This window comes from Podarcis melisellensis (genome assembly GCF_964234715.1).
Source record: "Podarcis melisellensis genome assembly, chromosome: 3".
In the NCBI taxonomy this organism is placed as follows: Eukaryota; Metazoa; Chordata; class Lepidosauria; order Squamata; family Lacertidae; genus Podarcis; species Podarcis melisellensis.
The window spans coordinates 31,372,674-31,393,673 of NC_138530.1; the positions used below are offsets into that span (position 1 = coordinate 31,372,674).

Genomic DNA, 21,000 nt, shown 5'->3' on the forward strand with positions numbered 1-21,000 from the left:
ATACAAAAAAGGGAGGTGTGAGGAGGTCAGGGAAACAAGCAAATGAAATATAAGACATGAAAAGATTGATTTGTTTTTAACTGTTTTCTATTTTTTTGTATTTTGTATTTTTTCTTTGTATTTTTGTTTTTTTTCCTTTTTCTTTTTTCCTCTTTCCTACTTTGTAACTTTCTTTTTTTTGGTAACCCTTTTTGAAACTTAAATAAATATCTTTTTTTAAAAAAGGATGGGAAAAAATAAACTGCATTGCGTTCAGTGCAATATACTGTTATTATAATATCAATATACTGTTAGTACATCTGTTCTCTTCTCTTAACATAATTAAACGTAAATGGTGGTTTTCAAAGAGCATACTATAAAGTTTTGGTTTAGAAAGAAAAAGAAAGAATCACAGCTTAGCTTAGCTGACTGAAACTGGAAGGTCAAGTTTACTTGAGCTTTTGTTTTCTTAGTGCATTGCATTCCCATTGCACAATAAAAGACATTGTGCTCTCTGCCTCCCAGGAGCTGCCTTGCTAAGCCTTTTCTCTTCCAACATGCTTCACACAGATGAGCTTAATTGGATTCAAGTTCTCCTGTGATAATCACTGCTAGAGTATTTGGGCTGTAAACATTGCAGATGAACGAATATGTAAACCCAAATAAACTCTTCCTAAGGATTTGAAAACAAGAAGATAAGTCATGGAAAGATTTATGTTCCCTGCATGCAATTTAAAGTTTTCTGGCTTTATATAATCTGTTTTTAAGAATATGTTAACCCTTTAAGAGCGAAAAGTAGTAAGATACTACTATACTAACACTATTATGAGCAGCACATTGAGGTCTTTCTTATTTTACCTTTAGGGGAGAAAAGAGGAGCCATTGATTTAATGTCAGAAGACCTGGGCCACGTCAGAAAAGTTTATAGTAACATATTTCTGAGGCAGTATTGCCCCTCTTGAAAAAGTGGAACAGTAAAATTGTAGGAGGAAAGTTGCTGCATGGTGCAGATTACTCAATGAAGGAGTTAGCCAAGTACAGGTGATTTGTTGCCATTGTAGCTAATGGTCAGAGATGTTGTTTGGAAGCAGTAATGTCAGTATATACTTTGTCAATAGCTTACAAATAAAATTTTCCCTTTTTGCCAAGCCAAAAATGATTCATTAACCCCCCCATAAAAACTGATGAATCACATAAGCTGGGGTGTGGGGGTAGTTCCAGAACACAGTACTTGAACACCCCCCAAAAGTGCACTAATGTGAATTTGTAAGAAATTCTCCAACATATCATAGAAGGGGAGCCACTGACCCCAAAAAAGGAATCTCTGTTGTCCTCACCCTCCCAAACTCTCCCAGGGGGCATCTGGAGAATAGCTTCACGCAATGATTGCAAGGTTCAGGCATTTTTCAAGTGGTTTTCTATTAGATATTGGAGTCCTGAGCTTTATAGCCCTTTTAAGGTTAAAATCAGCTGAACTGGGCTCAGAAATGTTCAGGTAGCCAGTACAGGTCTTCTAGAACCAGAGTTAAATGCCCAGATTGCTTGATTAATGTCAGCAGTCTTGCAGCTGTATTCTGCAACAGATGCAATTTCTGAGTCACCTCCACAGACAGCTCCATGCATTGCAGCAATCTAATATTAAAGTTACTGCAGCATAGATCAGTGTTTCCCAACCGGTGTTCCGCGGCACACTAGTGTGCCGCGAGACGTTGCCTGGTGTGCCGTGGGAGGGAGGCGGGCGAGATTTCTAGATAGAGAATGTGCTGCCCCCGGGTGAGCCGCCCCTTCACATGCAATTGCCGCCACGAGGACGCTGCACGCCGAGACCGGAGAGCGCGGGGCCGGAGCAGGTGAGTTTCACCTGGCGTGCATAAGGAACTGCTTCCCGGGGCCTGCCCGGGGGGCCCAGGCACTAGGCGGGAACGGAGAGACCCCCCCCCCCGAGCTGGGAGGAGCGACGTGGCTCGGCAAGCCGATGCCAGCCAAGCCGATGATGGATGGGCCGGGGTGGTGGCGCGTGTGCCTGGCATCGGGAGCCAACTCTCCCCGGCGCGGGAAGCGCAGTGGTAGGTGCCTGTTGCTGCTCCGGAGGGCGGAGATGGGCTTCCTGCCTTGCTCGCTCCGCGGCCACGAGGCGAGCGGTGCCAGCCTGGCACTCGGCTCTAGGGGGCTCACCTCTGCTTCCTTTCCAGCAGGCGGCTCGAGGAGTCGCTCCGGTTTCACGGAGGCGGCAGAGCAGATCCTAAGGGCGCGAGCAACTTAGTGTCTGTATTTATATATATCTGCCGGTCCATTCATCCCTTTCCCCACCCGCTGCCCTGAAACGTAGGTAAGCCTGAGTAACGCTTATTTCTCTCAGAAGAAAGAGGCGCCCAAGTAGCGGTGGTGGTGACATTTTTTGAAGTTGGCGGGAAGAGAAGTTGGCGGGAAGGGGGTTAGGATGCCCGCGGTCAGGGCTGGGGAGCTTTTCCCCATCTTCGTCCACCTCTTATGAGTCATACTCTGTTCTTTTTCGACATTTAAGAGCTTGTGAGCCGTTCCCCTTTCTTTGAATAAAAGAGTAACTATTTCTTCCTACCTCGTGGTAACGGGGACCGCCCCCACTGGAATCCCTCTATTGTTTCTGACGTATCGCAGCGCCGCCGTTCGTCTTAAAAGGAATTGCTTATCTTTCCAGATGGCAATCGTGTAAGCTGTGTATCCCTTACATTTATTGAGCTATTCCATACTGCATGGCGGTGGTTAGAGTAGACGGTGCGAGAGAGTCCCGTGAGCTGGTCTTGGGCACACCATTTTATTTATTTTTTGCACACCTACGGATGGTTGCCAGTGCACAGGATTGTGTCAGTGGTATAACCAAAGTGTCCTATGGAGACTTCAAAATTTGTACCCACATGCAACGATTGCTGCTTTTTCTTGGATCTTGTCCGGTATATTCCTGAGAGAACTCGCCCAACCTTAGTGTACTGCCTTTTTTTTTAGCAGGGGTGGAGAACCTGGGCCATATCTTTATTTCCCCTCACAGTCAACTTTGACAGGCGGTTGAGACTACTCCCCAGTCAGTCACCTGTGTGAGGAAAGATAGTGACTGCCTTGACTGGGTTAGGGACCCTTATAGCTCAGCATCAGTTGGTGGAAAGGACATGACTTTACAGGAGCAGGAGGAACTAACTGAACTGAGACAAAATCGTGGTTTCAAGCTAAGATTTGCTGATCTACCTTTGGACAGTTTTTGGTTGGAAACTGCCAAGGAGTTCCCCCCTTCTGGCAAACAAGGCTATTTTGACATTGCTCCCATTTTCCACTACATATCTCTGTGAGTTGAGCTTTTCAAGCATGATTGCTATAAAAACTAAATACAGAGAGAGACTGAGAGCTGTTGACGAAGAGCTACGTGTGTGTCTTTCTTCGATTCCAGCCAGAATATCAGCTTTGTGTTCAGCCAAACAGGCCCAGGTTGCGCACTGAATAAAGTATTTTTTAATTTTTCATATTTCTGTTTACTTACTATTTCATAATAAAGTAATTATAAAATACTTTCTTTGTGTTTATTTGATTCCTATTAAAGAGAGTTACTTTATATATAGTCAATATAGGCACAGAGTTAATTTTTTAAACATTTTCTAATGGTGGTGTGCCTTGAGATTTTTTTCATGAAACAAGTGTGCCTTTGCCCAAAAAAGGTTGGGAAACACTGGCATAGATCACTGAATCCAGGTTATTCCTGCCCTAATGAGGAGGCACTGGCCTACTGGCCAAACTGGTGGAAGGCATTCCTGCCTTCAGCTATGATAGTTTACCTAGGACCTAGGGGGAGTGTGATCCCCATCTAGCCAGATGAAACAAAGAACATCTCAGTCTGTTTTGGATTGAACCTCAGTGCATTGGCCCACATCCAGTCTGTTACCGCGACCAGCATCAGTTCAGCACTTCCACTGCCTCACTTGCAAAAGATGAAAAGGAGAAATAGAGCAGTGAGTCACCAGGATGCTGATGACAGTCAACTCCACAGGACTTTGGCCAGTGGTTTCATGTAGAAGTTAAACAGCATGGGGGACAAGACCGACCCCTGCAGGACCCAGTCATACAAACTCCCAGAAAAGACATTAGAAGGGTGGAGTGGCCCTTATTCTTGTGCCCCGCACCCCAGATTTGAGCAGAGTCTGGATTTATACAATACCTAGATTTCTGAGATTCTCTGCTATTAATACATTTATAATTAACTATTTTTTAAAAATAGCAATAATAAATCTAATTGCTTTTCTACTGCTTTCTCTTATTTCAGTGCTGCTTTTTATATTGCCCAATGGGAACATTTTGCTCAACGTAATTCATCACATGGCCACCTCCAAGCATTTTAATGCATTGCCTAAGCCACGTCTTCTATGTGAAGCCTACAAATCCATAGATACACCGAAGACTACCAAATGCATTTTAGAATCATAGAATCATAGAATCATAGAGTTGGAAGAGACCACAAGGGTCATCGAGTCCAACCCTGCCAAGCAGGAAACACCATCAGAGCACTCCTGACATATGGATGTCAAGCCTCTGCTTAAAGACCTCCAAAGAAGGAGACTCCACCACACTCCTTGGCAGCAAATTCCACTGTCGAACAGCTCTTACTGTCAGGAAGTTCTTCCTAATGTTTAGGTAGAATCTTCTTTCTTGCAGTTTGGAACCATTGCTCCGTGTACGCTTCTCTGGAGCAGCAGAAAACAACCTTTCTCCCTCCTCTATGTGACATCCTTTTATATATTTGAACATGGCTATCATATCACCCCTTAACCTCCTCTTCTCCAGGCTAAACATGCCCAGCTCCCTTAGCCATTCCTCATAAGGCATCGTTTCCAGGCCTTTGACCATTTTGGTTGCCCTCCTCTGGACACGTTCCAGTTTGTCAGTGTCCTTCTTGAACTGTGGTGCCCAGAACTGGACACAGTACTCCAGGTGAGGTCTGACCAGAGCAGAATACAGTGGCATGTATTCTGAGCTGGCTTTGCCAGTGCTTGAAGCCTTAGGCACAGCTGAGCTGCACTAAATCCCAGTGAAATCAATGGGAATTAAGCAGCCTAACTGCAGGATTGCCACTTTACTTTCTAAAGGAAGCTGTTCTGGAGCAGAGAGCATTGTATCTGGATGTCAACAAAGCAGGATCAAAGCCACACTGAATGGAGAATTTCCCTTGGGAAAGACACTCAGACTAATCTACCTCACAAGGTTGTTGTGGAGGATTTATAATAAAAGGATTATATAAGTTTAAAAAAAAAAAACAGGAGCTCCATTTGGGTTTTAGCAAAGGACAAAGAAATTTCAATGGCATGGGGAGAAATCTGTAGCAAGATTTAAAGACTCAGGCTTGGATGTGTTCAAGATTAAGTTGCAAAAGGCAGTGTATTTTAAGTGCATTTGTTGTGGTTACTTTTTATATCTCATATAACCATAACAAGGTCAACCACATAGGGCAATCACACAATCTTCTTTCAGCAAAGGCCTCTGGAATGCAAGTTGGTTATGTAATGCAATTTAATTGTTTATAACAATTGCTAAAATGTGTAGCACTAATGGGCAGACCACAACTTTAGGTGCTCCAATTTTTAAATAAAAAAATCAGTCTGAAATATGCACTGTGTGTGTGTGTGTGTGTGTGTGTGTGTGTGTGTACCCTGCCCTTCCTAAATGACACTTGAAAAAGGCTATGTAAATTATTAATATTAGTCATGTTCTTAAGGGCCACACATTTTTCTTTTAATTTCTTTTATGCATTTAGCATTCTATTAGCCCTGGAATGCAAATGGAAATTAAACATTGTATTAAATTAATGCTGCCAAGTTAAAGAGTGTATTTCGATTTTTAAACCCCGTTCATAGAAACCTACCCAAGGCTGAACTGTTTTACCCAACCTTTTCACATTGCAGATTCAGTAAGAAAATCCCTGTGATTTTTGTGCAGCATTTTTAATTGGTTCCATAGGTTGCCTGTCACCACTGACAGTGTGCAGAAGGTTCACCATACAGAAGGCTCCCTGCTCTACCCCTCCCCTTGCTTTTGATCATTTCCCTTGTCTTTCACATCTTAGTCCTTCAGTAACCAGCAGAACCTGCTTCCCATATGGTAAAAATCAGACATCCCACTTGGGTTATTGTATTTTTCTTTTTCGCTTCCCTCAATCCCCTTTGTGCCGTTAGGACTTTGCTGTTGCTAAGCTTAGTGCGATCTTGGCTCTGTTCCAGTGTAGGTAATTATATCCTGGCTGGTCTAAAAATTCCTCCTGTTGTTTCATCTGGAGAAGCAGATCTTCAGTTTCTGTCCTCAGTGGTCTCTGGGTGTCCATAAATGATAGGATACTCCTCCCTCCCCCGGGTCCCAAAGGAGGATATACATTTCAATGCTGGATGAATGAAGGCTTTTTGAAGGAAAGAGACTGAAAAGCACAGCAGTTTGCAAAGAAAAACAACAACACACACAGACACTTTTTGGTAAGAATCCTTAGAATTATGGCAAATGGTGAAAAGCAGGGAATAAAGAATGGGGAACTGAACTTCAGTGGGAAATACAGTGGGTCAGTATCTCCTTAGCAAGGGAGCCCAGAGTAACTTAGACCTAACTTCTATCTACCTATAGAAAGATACTGAAAGATGCATTCCCTAAGCATGTACAGGGTACCATTCCCTTATCACTGAGCAGCTGCAGTCAACTTCCAGGCTTTTGACCAAGCACCCTATAGAAAACTCCTGCCAACCTAGCAGTTCGAAAGCGCATCAAACTGCAAGTAGATAAATAGGTACTGCTCCAGCGGGAAGGTAAACAGTGTTTCCGTGCACTGCTCTGGTTCGCCAGAAGCAGCTTAGTCATGCTGGCCACATGACCTCGGCCAATAAAGCGAGATGAGCGCTGCAACCCCAGAGTCGGTCACGACTGGACTTAATGGTCAGGGGTCCCTTTACCTTTATCTATAGAAAAAGCAGCATAAACATTATGTTGAATTTTATGCCTTATTTGAGCAGATGAGGAGGTACATCACAACAGACATAACATTAGGGCTCTCATGATCCAATATATTTTATCAAATTCCTCTGCCCACAAATAGGATAATTTTGAGAGGCCATTTGTCTATAGTTCTTGTATGAACTAGTCATTGTACTTTCTTCATGGCCTTTTATAATGTCCACTCACAAATAAGTACTATCTTGCAAAGGTCTCTAGCCATTTTTTTAAACCTAGCCTGCATGCTCATTGCTCAGCTGGTTTCATTTCTACCTATTGGTCCAGCCTAGGAGAATAATGAATAATTTCCCCTTGAATAGCCTCTCTGTGAATTGTCATATGTCAGTTTCTGTTCCCCAACATAGGAAAGGGGGGGGGGGAGAAGGTCTGTTACAAATTTCCTCTCATTTTTACTTTACTCTTTTTGATAGCAGAATTTCTCTATTAACAAAATAAAGTGGAAATTCCACAGCAAGCTGCAAGTGGGTAAGAACATGGTTAAATGAAGAGGAGGGTGAGGAAGCTGAGGAAATTGCAGAATATAAGAGACACCGTGGTCAATACAGGAGATCAAAGAAAACCACACCATACTGTAATTGTTATTATTGCAGCTGCCCTTCTAACTTTGACTCCTTGCCCCTTTATTCCTTCCCCACTCATCATGCTACTATGTGCAAGCCTTGGCTTTGCATAAACTTTCACCAGCACCAAAAAACTCTAAAATCCAAATGACTTGAACTTAAAGACGGGGCACTGAACCTAAAGACGGGGCACTCACTTTTTTAAAGGCTGCTTCCATCTTTAAACACCCCCGAAACAAGAAACTGCATTAATATACCAATCTTATACAGTGGTACCTCGGGTTAAGAACTTAATTCGTTCTGGAGGTCCGTTCATAATCTGAAACTGTTCTTAACCTGAAGCACCACTTTAGCTAATGGGGTCTCCCACTGCCACCGCACGATTTCTGTTCTCATCCTGAAGCAAAGTACTTAACCCGAGGTACTATTTCTGGGTTAGCAGAGTCTGTAACCTGAAGCGTCTATAACCTGAAGCGTCTGTAACCCGAGGTACGACTGTATACAGAATTTAGGGTTGCTACCTACCCATAATCCTCAAATAATAATCATTCACCAAAATACAGGACACATATTTACATATGCTAATTCATATGTATAGTTGCAGATTTAGAAATAACTGCTGCAATTTAAATAGAAATTCTGTACATAGCACCATAGCAAAGAAGACTGTGACCAGATTACCTATGTGCCTGCTATCCCAATGCTACCTTCATGGACTTTGCTCCCCCTTCTCATGGCACTTTATATTTAATCCAGGCATAGACTGGACAGCTCTTCAAATAGAAGGTTCCTTTGAATAGCAGGCTGTCCTTTGGCAATCTCCAAATAGAGGACTGTCCTCTGTAAGGTAGCACACAAGGCCACCCTACCTAAAACTTGTGCACCATTCTGAGTACTGCTACAAAAGAGGATATACCATTTTGTATACCTTGTGAAAAAGAAGCTATGATTTAGCATAAAATTACAAAAATTGAGATCTTTCTTTTTGTAAATAATTTTTATTAGTTTTTCACAGTTACCTTTTTACAAATAAAAACAAATGCCTTTTTTCAAACCTCCTCTTTGAGATTCTTTAAATCTCTGGACTTCCCTCCATACCCTCTTCTGGTTCCTTATATTAACCAATTTCTTCCGCATATCTATTCTTAAACTTTGTCCATTATTATTTCCCTTAATTTTATCTAATTTTCTACTAGTTGCAAGCGTTTACTTAAAAGCCTGCCAATGTATCAACTTGCTTACAGTATTTTTGCACATAAACAATGAACGATTCTCACTCTTTTTTAAATTTCTCATTTATTGTAGTCTCTGAGTTTTGCCGTTAATTTTGCCATTTCTGCACAGTCCATTAGCTTGATCTGCCATTCTTCTTTTATTGGTATCTTTTCTTCATTTCATCTTTGGGTTAACAGTATTCGGGCGGCTGTTATAGCATACATAAATGTTGTCTTCTGTTCCTCTGTCCACAGAACAAAAATGGAAATCTTTCAAACCTCTCTTACTATTTACACCATACAAATAACACATTCATTTGTTCATGCATGCATGCACGCATACACGGGCACGCACACACACACGCACAGAGCCTTCTTATCTAGCACTGTAGAGCTGTACTGTATCCAATGATAGCTGCTGTTGACAAATAGTGATACAGTTTTTAGATGTATTTTGCAGCTGCTAGACACTTCTAACCATAGGAGCTTAGCCACAAATGGTAGGAAATAGAGCCAAGAAGAACACGTTATCTGTTTGCAAAACTGACAAAAGTCTCATTGTGGTGGGATTGGGAAAAACAAAGGATGCACCACATTCTGGTAATGCAGAACTAAATGCTCTCTAAAATCCTTTTAAAGGCACATACAGGGATTTTCAGTTCTGGGATGTAAGAATTATGTTACCGTGGTTCCTACTACTATTAAAATTTCAAGACCATAGGAGGCTGCCCTACACCAGGTTTGTTCATCTAGCCCAGTATGACTGGCAATAGCTCTCCTGGGTCTCTGGCAGAGGTATTTTCCTTTCCCTACTACCTGATCCTTTAAAAAAAACAAAACCACATAACCACAGCATTGTAGAGTTGGAAGGGACCAAAAGGATCATCAACAATTATTTACCTGGAACAAAGAGAACCACAAACAAATAGAACTTCAGACCAAAGTAAAGGCTGAACAACTATGAAGACATGACAGCTGAAACTAACAAAATATTATTGCATGTTGGGCAGGATGTGTCCTTGTACTAACAGTCTCATTAGCATGAAAAATAAAACTACTCTTGATATACCTAGAAACAGACTGCACTGGTTTCACCAGGATGGGAATATATGAACACCAGGAGTGGTTTGCAGAATCAGAACAAAAACATAGCTAATCTAGGATTTGTGGGAATGGCCATAGCTCAGTAGGAGAGTGCATGTTTTGCATGTAAAAGGTTCCGTGTTCAATCCCTGGCAATTTAGGTATAGGGCTGGGAAAGACTCTTGCCTGAGAACCTGAAGGACCACCGTTCGCACATGCAAATCAGGGATGGGACACTTGTTGCCCTCCAGAAGTTGGTGGACTCCCGACTCCAATCAACCCCTGCTATCATGAGCAACAGTTGTAGTCCAACAACATCTGGAGGACCACAGATTCCCCAGCCCAAGTGTAAACTGGATAAACCAATCATCCAGGACAAGGCAGCTTACTAACATTACAGGCTAGCCAAGGTTGATCAGAGAAGCTCACAGGTCATGGTGGAAAGAGTCAGTCTTTCTGTTCCCAGCGTCTGGCACTCAAACGCACATACCATTTTTAGATTTGACCTAAGATTCAGTCTCTATAGTGCTCTTGATGCAGCAAACAGCTTCCAGCACTAGCTTCAATAATGTATGCTTTCCCTTTTACCAAAGCAGCTCGGCCCCATGAGAGAAATTGCATTGTCTGCTGTTTGCTACTAAAAAGCTATTTGTGGTGAGAATTTATTAAGGGCAGTGCAATGGTCTTAAGGTTTCTAGGCCCCTGCCTCTCCTTTAATCTTTGAGCCAAAGCTCTTAGCTTCTGCAGCAGGGTCCATTAGCGCTTCTTCGTGCGCACTGCTAACAATGGCTTCCTTACTGGGAGTATCACTAGGATTACACTCCCTGCCAGAATCCTCTGGCACAAGAATCACTGTGAGTCAGAGCAGGAAAATAATTAACCCTCATGATACTTCTCTGAGGAGTGAATAGAATACATAACAAGCTTTATAGGGTATTGAATTAAACCTACTCCTGGGGGAAAGGCATTCCATGGTCTTTATTATGATTAAGAATTAGGATGTGGCTGTTCCTGGGAAGAACAGGTCCCCCGAACTCATCTCACTCCAAAATGGTTCCTCCAGTTTCCATTTAAACAGATGTATGCCACTATTTGCTAACCACATCTTATCATGGACTTTTAGGAGGTCAAAGTATGCTGGAGCATTCTCATCAGCAGAGACACCTTATTGTGCTCTCAGAATCCAGTTCTCCAGTTTCTCCAGGCAATCTTGTAACAAAAAATTCACCTTAGAGCGCCACAGTGCAAACTCAAGTTTGTTTAACAAGGGCTGTGGATTAGTAGAATTCTTACACATTAGCGCCTACTGTAAATGGTTGCCAGTTTTTAGTGATTAAAAAAACTGCACAATTTTCTGTTACATGCATGTGTGAAATTCTCAGTTCTGCATGGGAAACTATGCATGGGAAACCAGTGGCGTAGCGTGGGGGGTGCAGGGGGGGCCGGCCGCACCGGGTGCAACATCTGGGGGTTAGGGTTAGGGGGCGCAAATCCACATGTTAGGGGTGCAAATCCACGGGTTAGGGGGCACAAATTACTTACCTTGCCCCAGGTGCTGACAACCCACGCTACGCCACTGTGGGAAACTATGGGAAACTATGTTGACATCCATATTACACATTTAAAGCATTCATACCATTTTAACAGTCATGGCTTCCTGGAATACTGGGAACTGTAGCTTAAGAGTTGTTATGAGACTCCACGCAGAATTTCAGTTCCCAGCAACCGTAACAAACTACAGTTTTCAAACACCACACATTTTAAACACATTTATATCACATGGCGTGCTCTGGTCCATGGGGTCATGAAGAGTCGGACATGACTAAATGACTAAGCAACAACATCGCTTCCCCCAAAGAATCCAGAGAACTGTAGTTTGTCCCTCAAAGAGCCCCCTTTAAAACTACAGATCCCGGGGTTCTTCGGGGCAAGTCATGACTGTTAAAGTGATATAAGAATGTCTTAAATGCAGTGTGGCTGTGACTTATACCCTGCACCACAGTAGCCACAGCGACTAATGAAGCAACCTGGTACAATTTTTAGACAATCACTGTGCTAAACTAATTCCTATGGATTCCAGAGGTGTGTGTTGAAATTTTTCATTGAGGAACAGTTAGGGTCAGAAATGCCAACTTGTGAGGGTGATGCAGGTGTGTGTGTGTGTGTGTGTGTGTGTGTGTGTGTTTGACGTCATGTGCATAAGCATCACGCTTCCCTCCCTAAGCCAGACAGAAGCTTCCTGGGCTTTGGGAAGGAGGCGCCAGGGGAACATTTAGGGGACTAGCCTAGTCCTTCTAGTCCACTGACTAAACATCACTGGTGGATTCCTATGTTTTGTCAATGCTGCCCAGAGTGGCTGGGGAAACCCAGCCAGATGGGCAGGGTATAAATTATTATTATTATTATTATTATTATTATTATTATTATTATGCAAATGAAAATGCTTCTTACGGATATCTCAAGTTTATTCTGCCCATTCACTACTTTCCAAGGAATGTCTGGATCTCAAATTGCGGTACAGCTTTGTATGGGCTGACCTTGTGACCTAGTCTAAGGCTACCAATATTTTAAAGATTTTGAAAGGGGGACTTTTAGCAACTAAAGCACAGGAAAAACCCTGCTAGCTGAGACCAAAGGTGCCTCTAGCCCAGGTTCCTGCCTCCCAGAGTGGCCAATCAGGGTATAAACAGAAGTCCGGTAAGCCTACAAGCAATAGTGCTCTCTCACTGCTGCTTCCCAGCAGCTTGTATTCCATTGCATGCTACCATACCCATCTATAGTATCAATATAATAACCACGGCTAACAGCCATGGATAGAGCTATTCTCAGTTAAATTGGCTATTCCCCTCTAAAAACCATCTAAGAAAGTAGCTATCACCACCACTTGTGGCAGCAGATTTCAGAGCTACGTGATTCCCTAGGGGACCAGTTTGGTTATTGCTTGTGCTCCAGCGACAAAAAATGGAATATTGATTGAAGCGCTGGACTCCCTGCTTTGGTTTGGTGTTTGGTGTTACATGTGCACTGCATATAAGGAGCTGCTGCAGTTTCTTGGAAGAAAACAACATGGGAATGTTATGCAGATTATTGCATTTTGGGGATTTGTTTTCTAGTTAAAGGGGGAGGGTGATGTCAGTCTTTCACCAGCAGTCGTCCCCAGCAAAGCAAATTAACGTTCCTCTTCCAGGAGGAGCTTGTCCTCCCGTAAAACAGCTGCTTGTCTCAATAGAAATGGAGGAAGAACATTATACACTACCCAAGAGAGATCTCCAGAAAACTGGAGATCACAGAGATTTGATAATGAGAAGCAGCAGTCTTCCAAAAAATGGAAACCTCATGATCCATCACACTTCCGCAGGGAGTTTAGTTCACAGAAACTGTGTGTTCATGTTTATTGGCAAATGTGATGCTGGTTAGCTGTCTCTCCGTAATCCTTGCTTTAAATAAGTAAAAGCAAAAGGTTCAGACCAATGGGCGGGGTACGCCAGCATTCTTACGTTCTTGTTGCTGTTTTACAATCATTATGCGGGAAAATGTAGGACAGCTTGGGACTCAGCTAGATTGGTAAAGAAAAAGCGATTTAGATGTGTTGCATATTCAATATAACATTATGCCACCAGATGGCGATGTGGACTCCCGTTTTTCTCTACCTGTTTTCCCTGTTTAAATTTATAGCACGTTTAACTGAAACACTTGTTTGAGGTGTCTAGATCCAGCCTTGGTTAAGAAATGTTAAAAGTTCAGGGATATTAAGATGATGCTCCTCACTTAAGATGCTTCAAATCTATTATCAGCTGGGGGAGCTGGGGAGCACAAAGGTCACATCCACATTGTATGTTTAAAGCACTCTTATACCACTTTAACAATCATGTCCTCCCCCAAAGAATTCTGGGAATCATAGTATGTAGTTGTTAGGAGCTTCCTCACAGAACTACAGTTCCCAATACTTTACAGTTCCTGGGATTCCTGTGGGTGGGTAGCAGCAAAACAGTGTGTTAAATGTATGTTATGGAAGGGACCTAAGATATCAGTACCAACTGGTTATCATATAAGGAAGCAGAAGTGCTGTTTTGCACAACCTTTAGCCCAGGAGCTAGCTGGAGACTTGGTTCACAAGCCTGCAATTTATTGTTTCAGATTTCCCAGCAGAAAACTCCAGCCAAGAAGAAAGGGCAGCTACAGTAGGGCAGCTACGACAAGGCCTTTGCCATCTTTAACTACAAAAAAACGGAAGAAGCATAAGATACTGTCCACATGCGATCTCATGAGAGGCGGGCGTATGCAAATGAATGTAAGTTTAAGGAAACAGAGAAACGACAAGGTGTTATAATTTGGCATTTCATCTAAAGAAGGCGATTCATGGGAATGTAACTAATCTCTCAGTGACATATTACTGCACATTCCAAAACCTTAAAATGGGGCCATGTTGTCAATTCAAGACTGAATGCAGTCACCTTCTTTGAGTTGTTGGGGAGAATCCTTCAGGAGAGACTTTTTAAACTCCCTTCTGCATTCCTGAAAGACCACAGATCACACAATTTCCTAAAACTGCTAAAGTTTCGGAAGGGAAAATAATTAGATGGCACTGTACTGGAAACTTAGCTACCTGCAGGGTAGTCTTTCACACTTCCTAAATGCTTGCCCTTCACCCCAGTATTGAAGAGTGACCCTAAGAAATCTTTTTTTCTAAACTCACAGGTTTCTGGAAATATTCAGGATGACAGAAGACTAGCCTAATTTCTGTAAAAGCTAGTACTTTCCCCCCCACTGGCATCTTGAGGGAGTTGCTTTTTCTCTCTCCAAGAGAAGTTAAAAATACTCACTACCATGGAAAGAAGTGATTTTACTTAGCCGATTGCCAGAATCTGAAATACATATTCAGAAAGAGGGAATCCCCTCCCATATACATAATGCATGAGTTTCGTGAAGGCTTCTCTTCACACACGCTTCCCACCCAAGGCTTTGAATATTTAATTTCTCTGCAATAACAAGTTCAGAAAGAGATTTTTTTAAAGGCACAAAACCTCACTAATGTTAAACATTCACTGGCTTTCAGCAAGAGCTGTTCTGTTTATGCAATTATAACTTTTAAAAGAGAGTAATTCTATCTCCTGCCAAAGAGAGCTCAAAATAAAAAAGATTATGCATAGATGCTCCTGTATTGGCACAGTTTCAGTATTTCCAGATTGCCCTAGTGCAAGAGATTTGAACTGTGCAGTTGTACTCAGACAAAGTCTTGCAAGGGTGTGCTTCTTGTACATACTTACAAGGGTGTAGCCTGACTGAACACAGTGAGACTTACTTCTGAGTAAATAGGCATAGGATCCATCTGCATGAAACTGTAGGGCAGGGGAAGGATGAGAAAGTAGTAATTGCCACACTATCTTTCTGCCAAGGACCCAAATCCACACTCACTGAGTTGTGAGAATACAAAACTGTATTCCTAAATACAACACTGTATTCCTAAATACAACACTGTATTCCTAAATCAAACCCAAACACTGCACAGCCTAATATTAGCTACCAGTCTAAGTTCAAAGTGCTAGTTTTGGCATATAAAACCCTATATAGCTTGGGACCAGGATACCTGAAAGATCATGTCAACCATTCTTTCTAACTGGGACATATATTACTACCACATTCCCCTGACTACATCCATTTAAATGCAGATTATTTGTGTTCTAAAGCTACAACCCTATACCTTCTTACCTGGGAATATCCTCAATGACACTTTTCTATAGGCATGTGTAGGCACTGTTTTCTTCTCTTGCAGAGCAAAGGTAGCTGAAATATAACCAGAATAAGTTTACATAAGGGATCACCATACCTTATGTGTGGTATGGAGCATATGGGAAAATAGGGACATGAAAACACCTTTGTATGACCTCTTAAGTGTTGGCATTTGGAGTTAAAATGTTCTGCAGAAGTTTAAATTAATACTGAATCCCTTTTGGAGGAGCACACTTTACCCTGGATATAATCACACGGAGACTTGGAGTTTAGGGAAAAATAAGATAGCTAGGAAATAGATGCTTGATAGGAAATATCCTAGTTCTAACTAAGGTGGAGATGCCTTGAACCATGCTTGCTCTTTCATCTCAGTAATTTACAGACGGTCTTCAAGGAAAACTAAGAGTAATCAATCTGAAGTTATGCTAAAATGTGGGTCACTGAGGCCAGGCTCAGCTGCAGCTGATGCACCAGCTATACCTAGGCAGATTTTATAGACGATAATATAGATGGTATAGGAGAGCTACTAGGTGTATATAAATACAAGAGCAGAATGAACCCCAAAGGGTTTAAAAACTTGCTTTTGATCGAAGGCCCAACACCTGTTTCTCCTCTCCTGTGAGAGGACCTAAATGACAGCGATACTGTCACACAACCTGAGATGGAAATCACAGGAGAAAAATGTGTTGCTTTGCTTTAAGACAGTGGTGGAGCTATATGCAGGTTTTTTCTCTCTAGTTGTTAATAAAGCTGATGTGAAATGGATGGGGGAGGAAGCTAACCCTTCTCACTGATGCAAATATTTTTTACAATGTGCTTTGTCTCTGAGATTTTTTTAATGCCAAGGCCCAGATAAGTCAGCTGGGATTTCAGAAATATTAAGCACAACTGTGAGGCATTAGTAGCTAGTATCTTTTTTTAAGTGGTAGGGCTGGCGCCTTCCCCAAACCAGGATTTTTTACAGCATCCATTAAGAAAAGAGTGATTTTAAAAATGTCAGTGTGCCCTGCTTTCCTCCCTGAGAAACATCAACTGCTCTGTAGGCAGAGGGAATGCCTTCCATTTAAGAAAGAAGGAACGTGACTTTCAGACAACATCTCTCGTTTTGAAACTAAGCCATATCAGGCGACATAAATTCATGCTTTTGGGAGTGGAGCAGGAAGGATGGGACAGGCACATATATTGTACACCCAGTACCAAACCCCACAAAACTATAAATATGGCAGAGCTTTTAGAAGATCAGGAAACACTTGCACATGGTTAAAACAAAACAAAATAAAATCCAGCCCATTAAATACGAGCTACGTTTCTTCTGAAGCTGAAAGAACTTGCCATTTCGGCCAGATATTCCTTGCTGCTCCTTGCTGCTGCCTACCGGCTGTCATCCACCAGAAAAGGCCTACAAACATAAGAGGGGTCTCACCCTAGGGCACTCTATCTAGTGCCCCCTCAAACACGGAGCTGGGCAAGGGCCAAACTACACTGCTCAGCGGGGGTGGGAACCTGTGACATACATACACCAGATGTTGCTTGACTACAATTCCCATCATGCCTGACCAATGGCCACGCTGGCTAGGGCTGATGAGATTTGGAGCCCCACAACAATTGGATGGCCATCGGGATTCTACCCCTGCTATTCTGCAATGTAAAATATTGGTGGTATAACTTGCACTTTTAATGTCAGGATCACAATAACCAGTGTCATGAACACCTCCTTCGTTCTCTTAGAACGACAATGGCGCCCACCTGACAAGTGTTGGAACCTAGTTCCGGCAAGTTCCAGCTGAAAAAGCCCTAACAATAACTATATATTACCTCAGCAAACAGGAATTCTCATAAACACGCATAAGGAGGGAAAAATCAGTGTAGGAAGGTGGCCTCCTTAGCGATTCTAATAACCATTGCGCCTCAACTACAAAGTCCTCTTCCCCAGCCAATCTTGCTTCTGGTTGGGTGGCCGCCTGCCCTATTTTTCAGAGTGCACTCCTCTGTTTGAAAGCAACCTCTGTCTGAAGGGCTGTCCAGTTTCAAAGTAAAGAATGATAAGAATGGAAAGCTGTGGTCTTACAAGTTACCAGTGCCTTAGCAATGACATTTGTAAAACCTCTCTGGAAGCCTTTCTCATCAGGAAAAAATGCATAAGATAAATAAATAAATCAGTTGCCCATCAACAGTTAGCACCTGACTGAGCAGATACACACCTGGCTTGTCTCCTCAGCTAGGATGAGATGTATTGTATTAGTATAATAATTAGTTCTAAAATGCCAATTTTACTCATGAGAAGAGAAGACTCCCTGGAAAAGACCCTGATGTTGGGAAAGGTTGAGGGCACAAGAAGAAGGGGACTACAGAGGATGAGATGGTTAGACAGTGTTCTCGAAGCTACAAACATGAGTTTGACCAAACTGCGGGAGGCAGTGGAAGACAGGAGTGCCTGGCGTGCTCTGGTCCATGGGGTCATGAAGAGTCGGACACGACTAAATGACTAAACAACAACAAAATGCCAATTTTATGCAAATCTGTGTCCTCTTTGATCTTCCTTTTTGGTGATGCATTCTCTCTCTCTCTCTTAACACGTAAGTGGCTTCTTCTGATCCAAGAATCTGTTTGGATACGGATTGATGAAACTGTAGTTTGCAGGTAAGAATCAGCTGGCAGGGGAAGGGTTAAGCACCCCCTGCTCCCTCACCAGTTCTCCCTGCAAATGTCGCCTCCAGCGCCCATGTTAGCACTGTGAGACAAATGTATTTCTCTCATAATGTGTAATTGCATCTAATTGCCTGGCAGAAGGGTGAGCAGGCAGAAAAAAGAGCCAAAGGTAAGATACATAATATATGTCTGAGCAATAACAAGTGTAAACAGCAGCTGCTCAGGCTTAGAGGCATTATAGCAACAATTATAATCACATTATAACTACACATTACAAAGGATGCTGCTTGGAACTGGCCAAGGTTTCATTGTGATGGCACCACTGAGGGGGCGAAACTACACAAATGAACATCAACTCAAATGAGGGCTGGGCTCTCAAACCATAGGCCATTATTTCCACCTGCCCTGTGAGAAATAGAAGAGAGAGCAGGCAGCAAGGAATGCCTCTTCTGTCCTGAGATGAACCTGCCCTTAGATCTCCATCTCTGGCTCCCTCCTTTAAGGGAGACTCAGAGGACAATGACAAGAGAGAGGGCCTTTTCTGCTCCGACTCCCTATTTATGTGACCCTCTCCACCGTGGTCCACTTCGAGTCTTCTTTGACATATTTGGCACCTGATAAAAATGTCCATTTCCCCAGGCTGTTGTTGGACTAATGATGCTATTTGGTTAGTAGTTTTCTGCTTCTGGAGTAGTGTGTGCTTCATGGATTTTAAGTGTTTTTCATTGTAATGGCCCAGATTCAGCTAACCTGGTGCTCAAATAAAACTCCATCAGTTCAGGGAACTGTTGGTGGGGCGGGGGAGCAATTAAGAGTATTACTCTTTAATGGGCTTTCATTACACTGTTTTCTGTGTAATATATAGTTTGGCCTGGATATTTTAAATTAAAAGTATATTTTATTGCACATCATTTAATAATGTCTTAATAGAATACCCAGCACCACAAAAACTGGCCCATACTAACAATCTATTATTAAGTATTAGCAGCACAGTTGGGTGGCATTCTTCACCCAAACACAAGCAACAACCCTAGAATGCTGAAAAAAACAATAACAGCACACCTTCTTCCACAATTCCTACAACCCTTTGATCCACATTCCATCATTTTGCGGCCAATAAACACATGGCTTGCACTTTCTTATTTTGCTTATTCTGCTGCTAGCTGGAGAGTCCAGAGCTGCTACTCTGCAGAATTCAACTTCTGGTTTGCTGAGCTATTCTGTGGGGTGCTTTGCTTCTTGTTTACTTGGCCGTACACCACTGAGGCTTGCTCATTTTCTAAAACAGCAGTTTCTATTATAATTCAGATCAGGAACTTCTGGGTTTTAAGTACATCTCCTGTAAGGCAGATAATAGAAGGCTGCTATTCTTGCTTGCTATATGATGGCAAGTTTTTTTTTAAGCATGAGCAGAAACAACGGATAATGCTTGCTATATTTGTAATTATGGAGCAACAATTGCCCATCTATGGATTCACGTTTTGTTTCAATCTGAAAAGCTTGAACATTTTTCCTACTGTTCCAATAAATTTTAACTAGCTTTTACTGACTTTAGGAAAGCTAGGATCTCTAAAAATTTGTCTCACCCTCAGCCTCTTGCTGAAGCAAGCAGCTTTCATTTCAGCTATTGGCTAAACTACAGTGCCTCTTCTGACTCAAGCCTTTGCTTTGAAATAGATGTGGCTGGATCTAGAACATCTCAAATTCAGCGGTTTAAAAAGACATTTATAGAACAAAATGTTTCTCTTCTGTAGATGGTCATGTAAGTTCTTGCTTAATGAGGAATCTTCTGGCCAGGGAAAAAGAAAACAAATTCTTTTTCACAACCCAACGGAGTAGTTCTTTTGTCTCTTTGCTAGTTTTAATAAGCTGAGCAGCATAAAAGCACCTTCACTTCAGAGAGTGTGTCCCTCTTCCCAAAATGTCTACCTTTTTCAGCTTTCTCCCTCCCTCCACCCACCCCACCCCTAGTCCTGCTGTCTCTCATATGCACAACCAACAACTTCTCCAAACCTACTGCAAGATTCTCTTTAACAATAAGGCTACTAAGATTTAGAATGCCAAGTATTTCGAAAAACGAACCAGCCTGTGCAAACATTTGTGTACAGACATTTATTTTTACTCCCGTGTAAGTTGCACAGAAACAATGACCACAATGAAGTTGTGGAGACCAGTGTGACCCACTGATTTAGACTGGGGATATATGTGCTTTACCCTGCAGTTGAACAACCTTGAGTGGCTGATTGCACAACACAAGAAATGGCACAAGCTAGGCTAACCTCGTTACCTGTCCCTTTTATACTATATCAAGCCCCACATTACATGGAAAACTGTTGTAAAATGCAGCACTGCTGGTTTGCAACCGTCACATCCAAAGCCGCACATTTAAAGCGCATGGTTTCCCCCCAAAGAATCTTGGAAAATGTATTTTGTTCTTGGTGCTGGGAATTCTTGGTAGCTTGGGGTGGAACTACAGTTCCCAGGATTATTATTTTTGGGGGGGGATACTGAGCGAAGGTAAAAAAAAAACGGGATTCTTAATCGCCCTTTGCACCCCCTTCTGAATTGTCCGAGCAGAGACCGCCCTCCCTCCTTGGCAAAAAAGAGCGCCGTCTTCAGAGGCAAGACTTGCGGAACCCCTTACCGGCCATCGAGGGGCGCTGTGAGTTCAGCTCCTCGCTGGGCGAAGCTCCGGAAGCCGCTCTGCTCCTCTCCTCTCTATGGCAGCATCCAATCCCGCGAATTCCCTTTGGCGCAGGAAGAGGCGGTGGAGGGTG

The 21,000-nt window shown here is 42.5% G+C and overlaps 1 long non-coding RNA gene across 1 annotated transcript; it reads right to left on the bottom strand.

The window, feature by feature from the left end:
* Positions 1-8,525: 8,525 nt before the first annotated feature.
* LOC309366022 lies at positions 8,526-20,999 on the bottom strand. Its single transcript, XR_014166410.1, has 4 exons — positions 20,868-20,999; positions 15,554-15,628; positions 13,924-15,183; positions 8,526-9,006 (listed from the first exon to the last, which is right to left on the bottom strand). It is a non-coding gene; the product is annotated as an uncharacterized lncRNA (long non-coding RNA).
* Between the last annotated feature and the right edge of the window lies 1 nt (position 21,000).